Genomic DNA, 13,203 nt, shown 5'->3' on the forward strand with positions numbered 1-13,203 from the left:
AAATTGGAGTGCTTAATGTCTATAAAATAGTCTTAACATACTTCTTTATATGTTTAAGTTTAAAAATGGTATGCTACCAAGCATATTCCAAACTTATTTTTTTCTGTAAAACAGAAATACAAAACTAAATACTCAATAAATAACTTTATTATACCATAAACGTTATCAAAACAAGCTGATTTTTCAATATCTTGCTAAGGGTCAAGGTTATGGAACTTGCTTTTAATAAGCAATATGAAAATTTTAACTTCACTAAACATTTTAACGTGCAACAAAATTTTATTCAATGTTTTATAAATTAACGCAACATCTTTAATTACCTTGTATGATACTCAAAACATGTATTATTCGCAATTAATTACAATTAATCGATGCAAAATTTATATCTGACGCAATTTGTAGATGCAATATATAGGTATATATGACGCAATTTGTAGATCGAATATAAAACAGATTTATTTGGTATTGTATGTATATATGAACGGATACATATGTGTGTGTCCGTGTGTGTATGTGTATGGGCGTGCGTGTGTATAATAAAAATAAAAGTAGATTAAAATAGAGAATTAAAAAAAATAAGAAGAAAAAGAAGAAATAATTATTTTTACATTAGATTATAAGTGTGTTTATAATATATATACATATATATATATATATAAACACACTTATAATCTAATGTAGGATATAATATACTTTATACATAAACATATGTTAAAAGTATATTAAAATATTTAAAGTATATATAAACCAAGTAAAATATATATATAATATATATGTTTTACAAAATGTGAAATTATACGAGCACATCAAGTATACTGGAATTTGAGTTATTTATACAATTTTTTCATATACAAGAGTATTGTATAATTAACTCAAAATTAAAAAGAATTTAAAATACAAAAAACTGAAAGAACTTAAAATTTAAATAGTTATAAGAAATAAGAATTAGGAATTTAAAATTCAAATAGTCTTAAGAATTAAGAATTGATAAGAAATTAAAATTCAAATAGTTTCAAGAATTAAGAACTAATAAATTAAAATTTAAATAATTATAAGAATTAAAAATTTAAAATCCAAATAGTAATAAGAATTAAGAATTGAAAAGAAATTAAAATTCAAATAGATATAAGGATTAAGAATTAGGAATTCTTAATTCTTATATCTATTTGAAGAATGACTTAAGGAATAATTCTCTTCGTCAACTGGTTCTCTGCCAAACTATAAACCACTGCTAATTCGGTTTTGCACTGTAAACCACACACAAGTGGTGTTAAGCAGAGTTCCAAACGTTGATGTAATGCGTACTATTGTAATGTAATGCGTAATTTTTATCATAGTTGTTCAATGGCCTTAAAAAATGCTGATTTGATAGGAAATACAAGCATTAGTTATAAACTGAAAGTTGCAAGATAGTTTACGATAACTTATAATAAAACCTTCTGATCAAATCCAACATGTTCAACCAAATACAAAATATAAAAAAGCAATTATAGTTCGAAAAACGTCAACAGCTAAACGCAAAGAAGAGGAGAAGTCTTCCTTGAAAAGCTTGGAAAGCAGAGAAAGACTATCCTTGATATAGAGGAGAGAAAAATAAGAGTATGTTAAAAAAAAATACAGAAAGTCGTTATTCTGCAGATTTATCAATGCAATGCAATGCAACCTTTATCAAAACGTATATAATTCAAGATCTGGCAACTTTGATTTATGTAACCAAACAGAACTATTTTATGTAAATGACAAATCTATATAATTTTTAATAATTTCTGCATTTAAATAAGCTTTGAAATTTTTATGTCCTGTCATAATCATATACATCGGCTGTTACTTGGCTAAGAGTTCAAGCCCGTTGGATGATTAATACAGCTTAGTATCTTTAAGGAACTTAGGGCGGCTCTCCATTTTGTCAGCCAAATTTTTATTGAACCTCTGGCTTATCTAAATGCAGAAAATAGTGGTATATGTCATCCAAACCTTCCAACTCACTACCTGAGAGCTCATCATCATCGGCGCTCTTAGGTAATTGTGGTGTAGCTGCTGTTTTAACTAATAATCTGTATAGTGTATTTCCAAGGATTCTCAAATAAAATATTTTTTGAGAAACTTTAGAAACACTTCTGGATAAGAGTGTTAGGACATAAAACACAAGCCCGTGTAAAATTTGTTTTTCTAAAACCGGCTTAGACACCAACGTCAATCGCTGCTAACTATGTAGCATATTCTTTTTCAAAAACAAAAGCTCAAACAAAAGTCTGTTAGCAACAATTTTTGTTTCTACTCTTGCACGAAAATCATCTGCAAGAAAATATTTCGTGTTTTCTTATATGTTGTAAAGACTTCTTCCTTTTTGTCATTAGATAATTTGCAGGATATACACATGCAATAAGGGTATCTTTAGCTAGCACGATGGAATTTAGTTGTTTTCTTGTCTTTTGTGCTAGTTAACGAGTCAGCTGTTGTTGTTCCACCTGTAGCATTACCTATTTTTTATTGTTCCATCAGTAATACTATTTTTTGTGCCTGATCTTTCACTAATTGTTTCTCCTGCTGTTTCGCACACAATCATGCTACTTATAATCACACTGATTTTAATGTCGGTCACTCCGCTCTCTATATATTTCTTTTTCATCTCTTTAGTACCTTTTGTGAGTCCAAAAACAGATGCTAGAGTCTGTAATAGTTTGGCTTTGTGCTTCATCCTTTGTAAGGTCTTAAGACCGAGAGCTCAAGAAAAAATTAGAATCGAAATAGCATTTCAAAGAGTTTTCCAGTAGCATATAATGTCACCACAGAAGTCCTTGTGCAATTCTATATGAGATTCGAATGCGCTTACAAACTCATTCTTAGCATGTAAATATGTGGACCTAACGAATTACAGTAAACTGCCAAACTAGCTAATAAAATACAAATTGTGCAACCTAGTTTAGACTTAGAGTTTTGAAGTCAGTTTTATTAGACCACCTTTAATTTCTGGAATCTGTCTCGCAGATAAGTTTATTATATGGTAGTTACTCGACTTGCCAACCTGCTCAAACCGAAACTAATTGAATTTCTCTACCCAAGACTGCTAATCCTTTTCTGTCGGTAACTCACTTTTTAATGTCTTACAATTAGTATCATTTTTCCATGGAATAAAACTTGGGGAATTTAGAATTAAAAATTTTAAACGCCTTAGAATATATCATGTAGTATGGAATATAAAATTTTTCAAGTTTTACTAGGGTAGAGATTTTAAAAGAGTGTAATCAAAATCAAGGATAATGACAGTAGAAGTTCTTACCACATTCGAGGTATTTCTTATCACTAATTGTTAGAAGTTTTTTTTCAAGCTTAAACGTCTTGCTTTCTAAGTTTCCTGAATTTTGTAATCTCCAAGACGAGCAAATTTTTTTACAAGGAAGGTAATTGCATTTGCATCAACATTGAATATTAAAGAAATTGTTCCTCTAATCCATTGGAGTGCATGACCAAATATTTATTAAACCAGATCAAAGAATTTTTGAGATAGTTAAGAATAACTTTCTCAGGTTTATTATCTGTTGTAGTTAGAAATCTGGGTGTAGGTGCAGGTACTTTTAAGACACTTTTAATTGACGCTACAATCTTAGTAACGGTAGCACCAAAAGCCGCTAGTTTTGCGCTATTTATAACTCCCTACACACAAAAAATCATTGGTATTTTCGCATTAAAAAAGAAATCTTTAATCCCATATAGTGTTTTAATAAGCTCTTAGTACTGTGCAAACTATTTTTTAGCTTTAATTTGCAGTTTATGTATTTTGTATTTATTGCGTCCAGATTATTGTCTAAATATATTGCACAAGATTTTCAGCCTCCACTTTTCAAAAAGTCTTACAGGATATCCTATAAAAAGGGTTTTAGAACATATTTATATAAAAGTTAAAACAGGATTTTCTATAGGATGACGCAATTAAACACAACCTATAGAAATTTCTTTAGGATAGGATCCTATACAATCCTGTTCTGAAATCTTTTTGGAGTCTTAACTTATAAGACACCGAATGAACAATATCCTATAGTTTTATATGTACAGAAATCCAACTAAATTGAGCAGAATTTCTGGACATATAAAATTCAGATTCAGAGTCATTTAATGAATAAAGACAAGAATATTTTTTTTATTTCAGTAGTGATTGACCGAAATTCGGTTCCTGTTCCGGCTCCGGTTTTATTTAAGATTTCGGTTCCGGCCGGAATTTTGGTTCAAAATGCTACCGATAATGTATATCGTAAAGCTTTATTAAGCATTATCATTTTGATAAAAAAATTAGAAAAAAATTTTTTTCAATTAAATGATACGCTTGAGAATTATTGAAAAAAGGATTTTGCTTTGTTTGAAAACGAAATAATATTTTTGTTTAAATTAATATTCATATCTTGTGAAGTTTTTTATCCTTATATTTTATATATATTTTAATATATCCTTAAGATAATATTGTTGTTATAACTACACTCAAAAAAATCTTTCCTTGCATATTAAGGGAAAAAATTTCCTTACCGGCTTTTCCTTAAAAATTTCCTTTACCGTAGTAAAAAATATTTCTTGATTTAAGGAAACTTATCTCCTTATGTCTAAGTTAAGTAAAAACATAGGAACTGTTTTAAGGAAATATGCTTTTATCGTATACGTCGTATACGATAAAAGCGTATTTCCAAAAAATATTGTGCGCCTTTAGCGTGTTCGAGTAAAGTGCTCTGATATTGTATGAAATGATAAAGATACATTATACTTAAAAAGTTATTTATTTACAAAAATTAATGTTATTGTTATTATTAGAAAAAATCAAATTTTTTCCAATTGTCATGGAGTATTAATAAATATATATATAAGATTATAATTTATACCAGCTTGTTTAGTTCTTTCTCTGCTTTATGACGATTGGGAAAATAATTATATCATGATTATGTAAAACCACATGTATGAGTTTAGTAAGTGTAAGCATTGAACTTGGCTAGTTAGGCTAGTAGGATCAAATAAGCTCGATTTAATTACTTTCCTACGTTAACCTAAGGTTAAAATTATACTTATTGCTCAGAAGAATATATATGGATGCTTTACATGCTTTTGCAAAACCATTAATTGGCATGCACTTTCACATTATTTTTATAAAAGTTGTATAAATTGAAATGTTAATACTTAAAATATGTTATTGCTTGTTTAAAATTTTCAGAAACTGTGTACTATAAATGTGAGTGAAACATGTTTGTGTGTGTAAGCCAAAATATCATTGTGTTACTGATTGTCTTGAATGCACAAGAATGTCAATCCATAACAAGGGAAACTTCACCATCTATTGTCAACAATGAAAGTACCTATACTTTGCATGTAACCACTCACACCACTCCATCTAGCAAGGCTATTAACAGAGACGTAACTGATGTCAATGAAAATACTCCTACTTCTTCTGCATCAGGGATATTATCTAACCAAGTGTCTTTAGTGTCATTCTTGCTACAGCATCCAAAAACTAAACACCATATGATGAGATTGAAAACTGGAAGCTACGAAATATCTGAAAGACAAGCTATAACATATGTTACTGCTGCTAAAGTTGTTGACTGTTATGGGAATTATCCACCAAAAGATAAAATGAAAATGTTTAGCACATTTTTTGCCGGGATTACAAGACTCAAACCAGAAGATTTTTCTGAACCAAAATCTCATAAGGAGTTTTAAGCTAAGTGCATAGAAAACGCATGTGCTAAGCTTAACAGCAAATGAAAAAAGATGGACTTGGACTCCGAAAAGATAAAAGGGATAAAGCTAGACAAACTTTGGTACTAACTACTGCAGCACTGTCCAATTCACCCTCTACAAACTCATTGATAACTACTGTTCTACAAAATAATGAGTTCATTTTCAAAGGTTGCTGTCAAGGATTGGAGGAGTGTGAATTCTGTAAAGGTATCTAATATAACAAACTCAGATCAAAAATTTTTTAATATTGTTTTTAAATAACTGTTTATGTTAATGAGTATTGCATAGACTCATTCATGTAGCTCATGATTTTCATTGTTGTTTTGCATTGGGTACATCAAAAGCCCTATACTTTCAAAAATATATATGTACCTATTCTTAAAACATTCTATTGGTTCTCACAACTTTTAACTTAGTTAAATTTTTTCAAAGTCTCACAAGATTTAGGGAAGCCATTTTAAGTCTAAAATTTGCAGACCTACACTCTGAAAAAATTTTTATTAATGTATGTTTTGTTTTGTTTTTTTTTTTTTCGTCATTAAAAAAAGAATACAATGCCGTTTTATATAAATAAAATTTACATGACCGGGTCTAAAAGAAGACAATATTTGCCTTATCACTACGCCCCGACGTGCTTTCATCAGCAAGGTTGTACAATCATTAAAATGTAAACATAAAATTACTTTGTACCATTTAAAAAATAACTACAAATTTTACAAGTATGTTAAGATCAGTAACTAATTTATAATCAAAAGAAAGTCGTAAAAAAGATAAAGAATAAAAAAATAATAATAATAATTACACCTAAAAATTAAAAATAAGTTAATAGAAAAATTTTAGGAAAATTTAAATTAAAGACAAGTTGGTAAGATAGGTGTTAAAAAAGAGAAGAAAAAAAAAAGAAGACAAAGTAAAGAATCTTAAAAAGAATTTAATTCATTAACATCGTTAAGAAGTTTTTGTTTTAGTTTTTGTTTGAATAGAGAAAGCGAAGAACAATTTTTCAGCTGGTTCTTTAACAAAGTGTTCCATAATTTAGGACCTCTGATAGCAATAGAAAATTTAGTAACCAAATAGTGAATTTTAGGTTGCTCATAATTGAAATTTGAAAACCTTGTAGGGTACTCGTGGTTAATTTTATTGAAAAGTGTATTAAATATTATAGGAGTTACTTCATTATGAAATTTGTACATAAATATAAGAATTTGAAACGGTTCAACTGAAAAACATCAAGTATGTGATGATTTTTAAATAGTTCTTTAGAATGTGTAAAACGACCTGCATCTGAAATAATGTTGGGTCTCAAAAGAAGCGAAATTTTATAAAAGTTTCAAAATTAATTAATCTTTTTTTATTAAAAGCACTATATTAAAAAAATTTAACAAAAAATATTAAAAATTACAGTTTTTTTTATTTTTTGTTATAAAATGACAGCTTTTACGAAAAAAAAAATGAAATAATAATGTTTGTATATAATACTTATTTATAAAATTTGTAAAAAATTTTGCTCCTTTTGAGATCCATGAATTTGAAAATAAAAATTTTTTTTCTTTAGGGTTTCGTTGAAAATTTCAGACTCAAGGGGGCCCCTTAAATCTAGCTGCGCTTTTGAAAAATTTAAAACTGTTAGAACCAAAAGAAGTTTTAAGAATAGGTAAATATCTGTTTTTGATAGTATGGGGTGATTGATGCACCCTATTAGACATATATGCAATTTAAGGTTGACTGATGCAAATAAAAGTAAGTTGCATATTTTACAGTGAAACTAGTATATTTACTGCATTTTTTATAGATGGACAGACTACAGCTGCTGTAAAAGCATTGCTATAACTTTTGCCGATGATAGGAGTAAGCACTAAACTGCAAAGGAATTGTTTGATTTGCTGATTGCATATGGAGCGGTGAGCATTTTGGATGCATTGTTATTCATATTTATTAAAATATAATGTCATGTTTCCTCTTACAGTACATAAATCCACATTGGTTTTATATAGTCTTTATTTTCTCAAGTTAAAAACTAACTTAAAACTAATTTAGTTTAGTATTTATAGCTTAAATTGTGAATATTTTAAATTTGTATGAAATTGGAAATTTCCTAAGTCACATTACGTTTACTTATTGTTTTATATTTAGCCTGGCATTGGCAATTCTATAGATGTTCGACAAAACTTGGCTCATCCCATGCTGTACCTTGAATATTTGTCAAATGATCTCAACAAAATCACTGGGAAAATTGTGTGTAACAGAAAAGTTTGCTTGGCTAGATTTTCGATTGTCGAATGTTTGAATTACATGTTTAAGTTGTTTTGGATTTTTAATTTGGAGGATGCTAGCTGTTTGGAGATGTTTTTTAAATTTTTGCAATTTAAAATATATAATTTAACTTTTGGCAAGAAAAGAATGGTTCGTACTATCAACGGTTTAACTCGTCTTTTTCAACTATAGCTTAAACTATTGAGTGATCGCCAATGATAATGTATGAAAGCATGGCATAGTCAAATGAATATAAGTGTCAACAAACTTGTATAATTACTTCAGTTTTGTCATTTTGTGTGCTCATCATGCTACAGTTATTAGATTGTAATAACTTGAATATTTGGTTGGTTGAATGGTTGTTAAATTGTATTTACAAGAATATTTTACTATTTAAGTTACTTTGTAAATTTCTATGCATGTGCAGCATTTATTACACTGTGTTCACTTTAATTATAATAGGCTAATATTTGGCTATACAAGTAGCTGTGTTATTTTGTGTGCTCTTGTTACAGTTATTACATTGAATCAACTTATTTGTATAATATTTAGTTGTGTAAACAGTTTAGTCTACTTAAATACTTGTAATCTTGTTAACATTCTTAACTTGTTCCCCAATTAATCATTACTATAGCAGTCATTTTACTGTACACTTGTTACATTTTGTGATTTATGAATTTATTTAATGCGTTTGATTTGATTATTATTTGGAACTTTGGTTCTACTCATCGTGCAACTAATTTTGTAATGTAGCTTTGGTTTATGTTTTAAAATAATAACCAACGTGTTGCTTAATGACACAATTTTGTTTTGAATGTAAGCGATTAAAACAATTCTTTAATATTGATATTTGAAACCAGGAAATATGCTCTTAATTACATTACTTAATGGCAGGAATAATTGCCTTAATTATGTTCCATGTTGTCTGGAAATTATTCCTAAATGTCAGTAAAAATTGCATTAATTAAATTCCTCAATGTTGGGGAATTCTGCCTAAATTACATTCCTTAATGGCAGGAAAAATTGCCTTAATAACTATTGTAAATGTAAGGAAAAATTTCCTTCAAGTTTTTATTTACATTCAGGAGAATATTTTTTTTAAGGAAATTATTTAATTATTTCCTTTTTTTTAGGAAATCTTTTTAAAGAAAACTATTTCCTTAAAATTATATTTCCTTATTTTCAGGAAACCTTTACCAGTGCTGATTTTGAGGGATTATTCACTTATTTTTTCCCTTAAATATAAAGGAGTGTATAACTTTTTTTTTTTTAGTGTATAACTTTTATATAAATAGATATCTATATTAAATATTACAATTGATTTAAAAAATCCAATTTTTATCCTAATTTTATATAATCTATAAAGTGTTAAATTATCTGTTATTTTCTTCAATTTACTTTTTTAGCTTTAAGTTTAAGCTTTAAGTTTTAGCATTTAAGTTCAGCGCAACAGTTTTAAATTGCATTCACGTGAGAATTTCCCTTGGAAAACCATGTCCAATATGACAACTACTTCAACTAAACAACAATTTTAACACTATAATTTTCCTAAGGAAATTGTAGTTTTGAAATCGTTAATATTTTTCCAAAAATAGCATATTGTTAATTTGTCGTCCGAAGAGAATTTTCGTGTAACAATCATTACAATAAATATTGGAAATATAAAAAACTTGTCAATTAAATTTTTAACATTCGTATTTGACGCAAACCAGCTACATTAAAAAACCGTCATATATTCCATTCTACAAAATGAATTCAAAAGTTAAAACAAGTTTTGCATGGAAATATTCCATAATTGAAGGAAACGATCCAAGAATAGTTAAGTGCAAAATATGCAACGGTAAAGTTTCAAGAGAATCAGACGACCCCACAAAACAAGGATTATATGGATTAACGTCACACCTGAAAAATCATCATCCTGACACCAAACTTACGGCGGAAAAGCTGAATTGAAATTAAGCAAGAGAATTACAGTTCCAATTTTCAGTATACGATCAAAAAAACAAAGAATGGACATGCTAAAATCTACAATTCTAAATTGGGTTTAAGCTTCTTCAAAAATTGACTCTAATTCTAAGCAAAGGCTAAAAATTTCACGTCAGTATTTGGAATGATGGTTCTTGACCTCAACCCATGGTCAGTTGTCAATGATCTCATTCTAATGCTTTCTACACTGAACTTTACAGACAGCGAGAAATCCAAATGGATATAAGAGTGAGGCTTGGCTAAAAAAGCGGTGTTGTCACAAGATAGAACTCTACGTATTATATGCTTGAGCGACCTTTACATCTGAAGCCAGCCATTGCTGCCTCCTTAATCAAATTTCCTTCAGTGGGAATTGAATTTCCTGTCCAAGATTAATGCCTCTGTGAAAAAGTGGTGAACATTTTAAGTGTTTTGAGAAAGCAACGAAATGTTGGCAGTTGTTGACTCTTGCATCAGTTTCTGTATTCCAATTGTGACAACAATAATTAAAACTTTCGATAAAACCTCTTACAATATCAATGTTCATGAGTTAAAAATTGCTATGAAAAATTCAATAGAAAAACGTTTTTCAGCAATTCAAATTCAGAACATTATTTAGTTACAAATAGTATTTTTTCAGATCTCTAGGTGCTTTGCAAAACGCTGAACACGTTGTCATGTCCCAAAAAGGGACAATTTAGAACCTCTAGATGAATTGGCTTCTGCAACCAAAAATTCTATTTAGCGACAATGAAAAAAGTGCATCGTTTATTCATATAATGTCAAAAACTATTGCGCAATCCCAAACTCAAATAAGACAAAATATAGGTCCATCTTCCAAAGTGATAAAAGAAGCATTGAATGATTTTTTGAATATTCCAACGGGATCTCAATGCCTTGAGCTTTGGAAAAGTTATGAAAAAAAAACGCAAATTCCAAATTCAAGTTAGCGTTGACAAAGGTGGCAAAAAAGTACCTCACACCACCTCCAACATTTGCAGATATTGAAAAACTGTTTTCTACAGCTGGAGATAATCTCTCAAACTAAAGAAACAGAATCCATCCAGAAAATTTGGAAAAACTTTTTTGTCGAGAAAATCTTTCAGTTGTTGGATTCTGTTAATAGTTATTTTTATTAATTTATTATTTTGTTTAAACTAAAACTATAACTTTAAAACTAAAACTAACTTTAAAAACAATTAACATATTATTGATTTTCGATTCCGGTTCCTGTTATGAATAATAAAAATCAAATTTTGGTTTGCTTTCCAGCAAAATATTAGTTCCGGTCGATCACTTCATTTCAGACTTCATTTAAACATTAAGTAGATTTCAATTTATATTTCAACTAATTATTAAAGTTTTATGTATTTGCAAAAGCGACAAATTGTTTAAAATAGCCCGATATTAATTTAACCAATAATAATTTTTAAAGCCAAACTTATCGAAGCCCTATTGGCGATGTTAAAAATTTAAATTTATGATCAAACAAAACTACAACGCCACCTCATCATAGAAAAAGTAGCGGCTATTAACATAAAAAGTGTATGCAATTATTCAAAAGTTTTATTGTTAAACGCAAAAAAATTTCAAGCAAATTAGAACGTAATGGAATAATGAAATATATATACTTAAAGATTGGCTGGACAAATTCACAATGTTATGTTATTCGATCATAAATTTACAGTGATAAAGATGTATTTTACATTTAAAAAGCCTATTGAATCTGAAAATCTGAAATAACTTATTATCGACAAATAATTTCATTAGGAAATTGGTTTATTCCTATAGGAATCCTATGAACCTGGTAGGAATTGTATAACTTATATAGGATTAAACTATTAACCCTTTGGGAGTTTTATCCTCCCAATTTGAATCCCATATGATCCATAGGATTGCAATGGCATTCGTATAGGTATCATATTGGTTCTCATAGGAATCCTATAGAAGTTATAGGAGTGCATAAGGAATCAAATGGTATACTTTAGGTCCTTATAAATCTATTAAAACCTATAGGATACATATATGAATCCTTTAAGACCTATAGGATTGAAATAGGATTCCTTTAAAACTAATTGGAAACCTTTAGGAATTCAATAAGTTGTATAGCAGTCCTATAGAACCTATAAGATTTTATTAAGATTCCTTTGCAATCCCATAGATCCTGTAGATTTCCTATAAAACCTATCGGATACTTTTGGAAATCCTTTAGATCTTTTTGAGTCCTATAGATCTGTAAAATAGTTATAGAATCCTATAAGACTTTTTGACTATGGTCACAATTTTTTCTAATGATTTTGTAACATTATCTCTTATGAACTTCTATACAGCTTTTTGTGAGCACTTTTTTAAATTCTTCAATAGCTTTTTTTGATACGTATGCTTTTTAATTACCTTTCAATCAATAGCCTTATGAATAGTCACAAGGACATTCTTCACTTTGGTCAACTTCTTAGGCTAGCATAGAAGTTGATCCAGTATAACCAGTAACTTCGTTACTCAGAAAAGAGCCTGTTACTTTGTTAAATGCTCCTGAAATAGTGTCTACTTAAATTTCTTTATCTACCATTTCTTAATTCTGTAATTATATTAGGCGTTTCTGCATAGAGTAGGCTTAAATCTGAATTGCAATCTCAATGCATGTAATATTAAAGAAATTTCTTCTCTACTCATAGTGCTAAGAACCAGTGGCGATGGTAAGTTTGGTGTCACCCAGAGCAGTAAACTTTTTGTGTCACCCTCTAGATTAACAGGTAATAGGTGAAACTTAAAAAGTTTTTAAAATTTAAAAATGTGTAAAAGGTCTTTTGAAAAGAAAATTTCTGGCATATTTGCTTTTTATTCATTTTGGTGTCAACCCTCAGTGTAATCATGGCGTAGTCATGATAGTGTCACTCGGTGCGGCCCGCACCCCTAGCAACGCCACTGCTAAAAATCTAATAGAATAAAGTCTAAATTTAATAAAATTAAGTCTTTTCAGTCATATAATAAAGTAGCAATTTGACTTTCTAATATCAAAATTAAAACAGATAACATTACCGAAATGGCTTCGTCAGTCTAATCAAATAGAGAAACGCTGCAAAACTTTGCCTAAAAACATTAACACGGCACAGCTTCATAGGAAAAAGGGAGACAATAGCAGCTAATCTAAATCCTTAATTGCCTCTCCGGGCAATAAAAAATTGATAGTTATGTTTTTCTATATCAGTAAAAATATGGTTGTCGTCTGTTGGCTTGTTTTGCGACGTTACATTAATACTTTGTTGC

This window comes from Hydra vulgaris, chromosome 15 (genome assembly GCF_038396675.1).
Source record: "Hydra vulgaris chromosome 15, alternate assembly HydraT2T_AEP".
NCBI classification, from domain to species: domain Eukaryota; kingdom Metazoa; phylum Cnidaria; class Hydrozoa; order Anthoathecata; family Hydridae; genus Hydra; species Hydra vulgaris.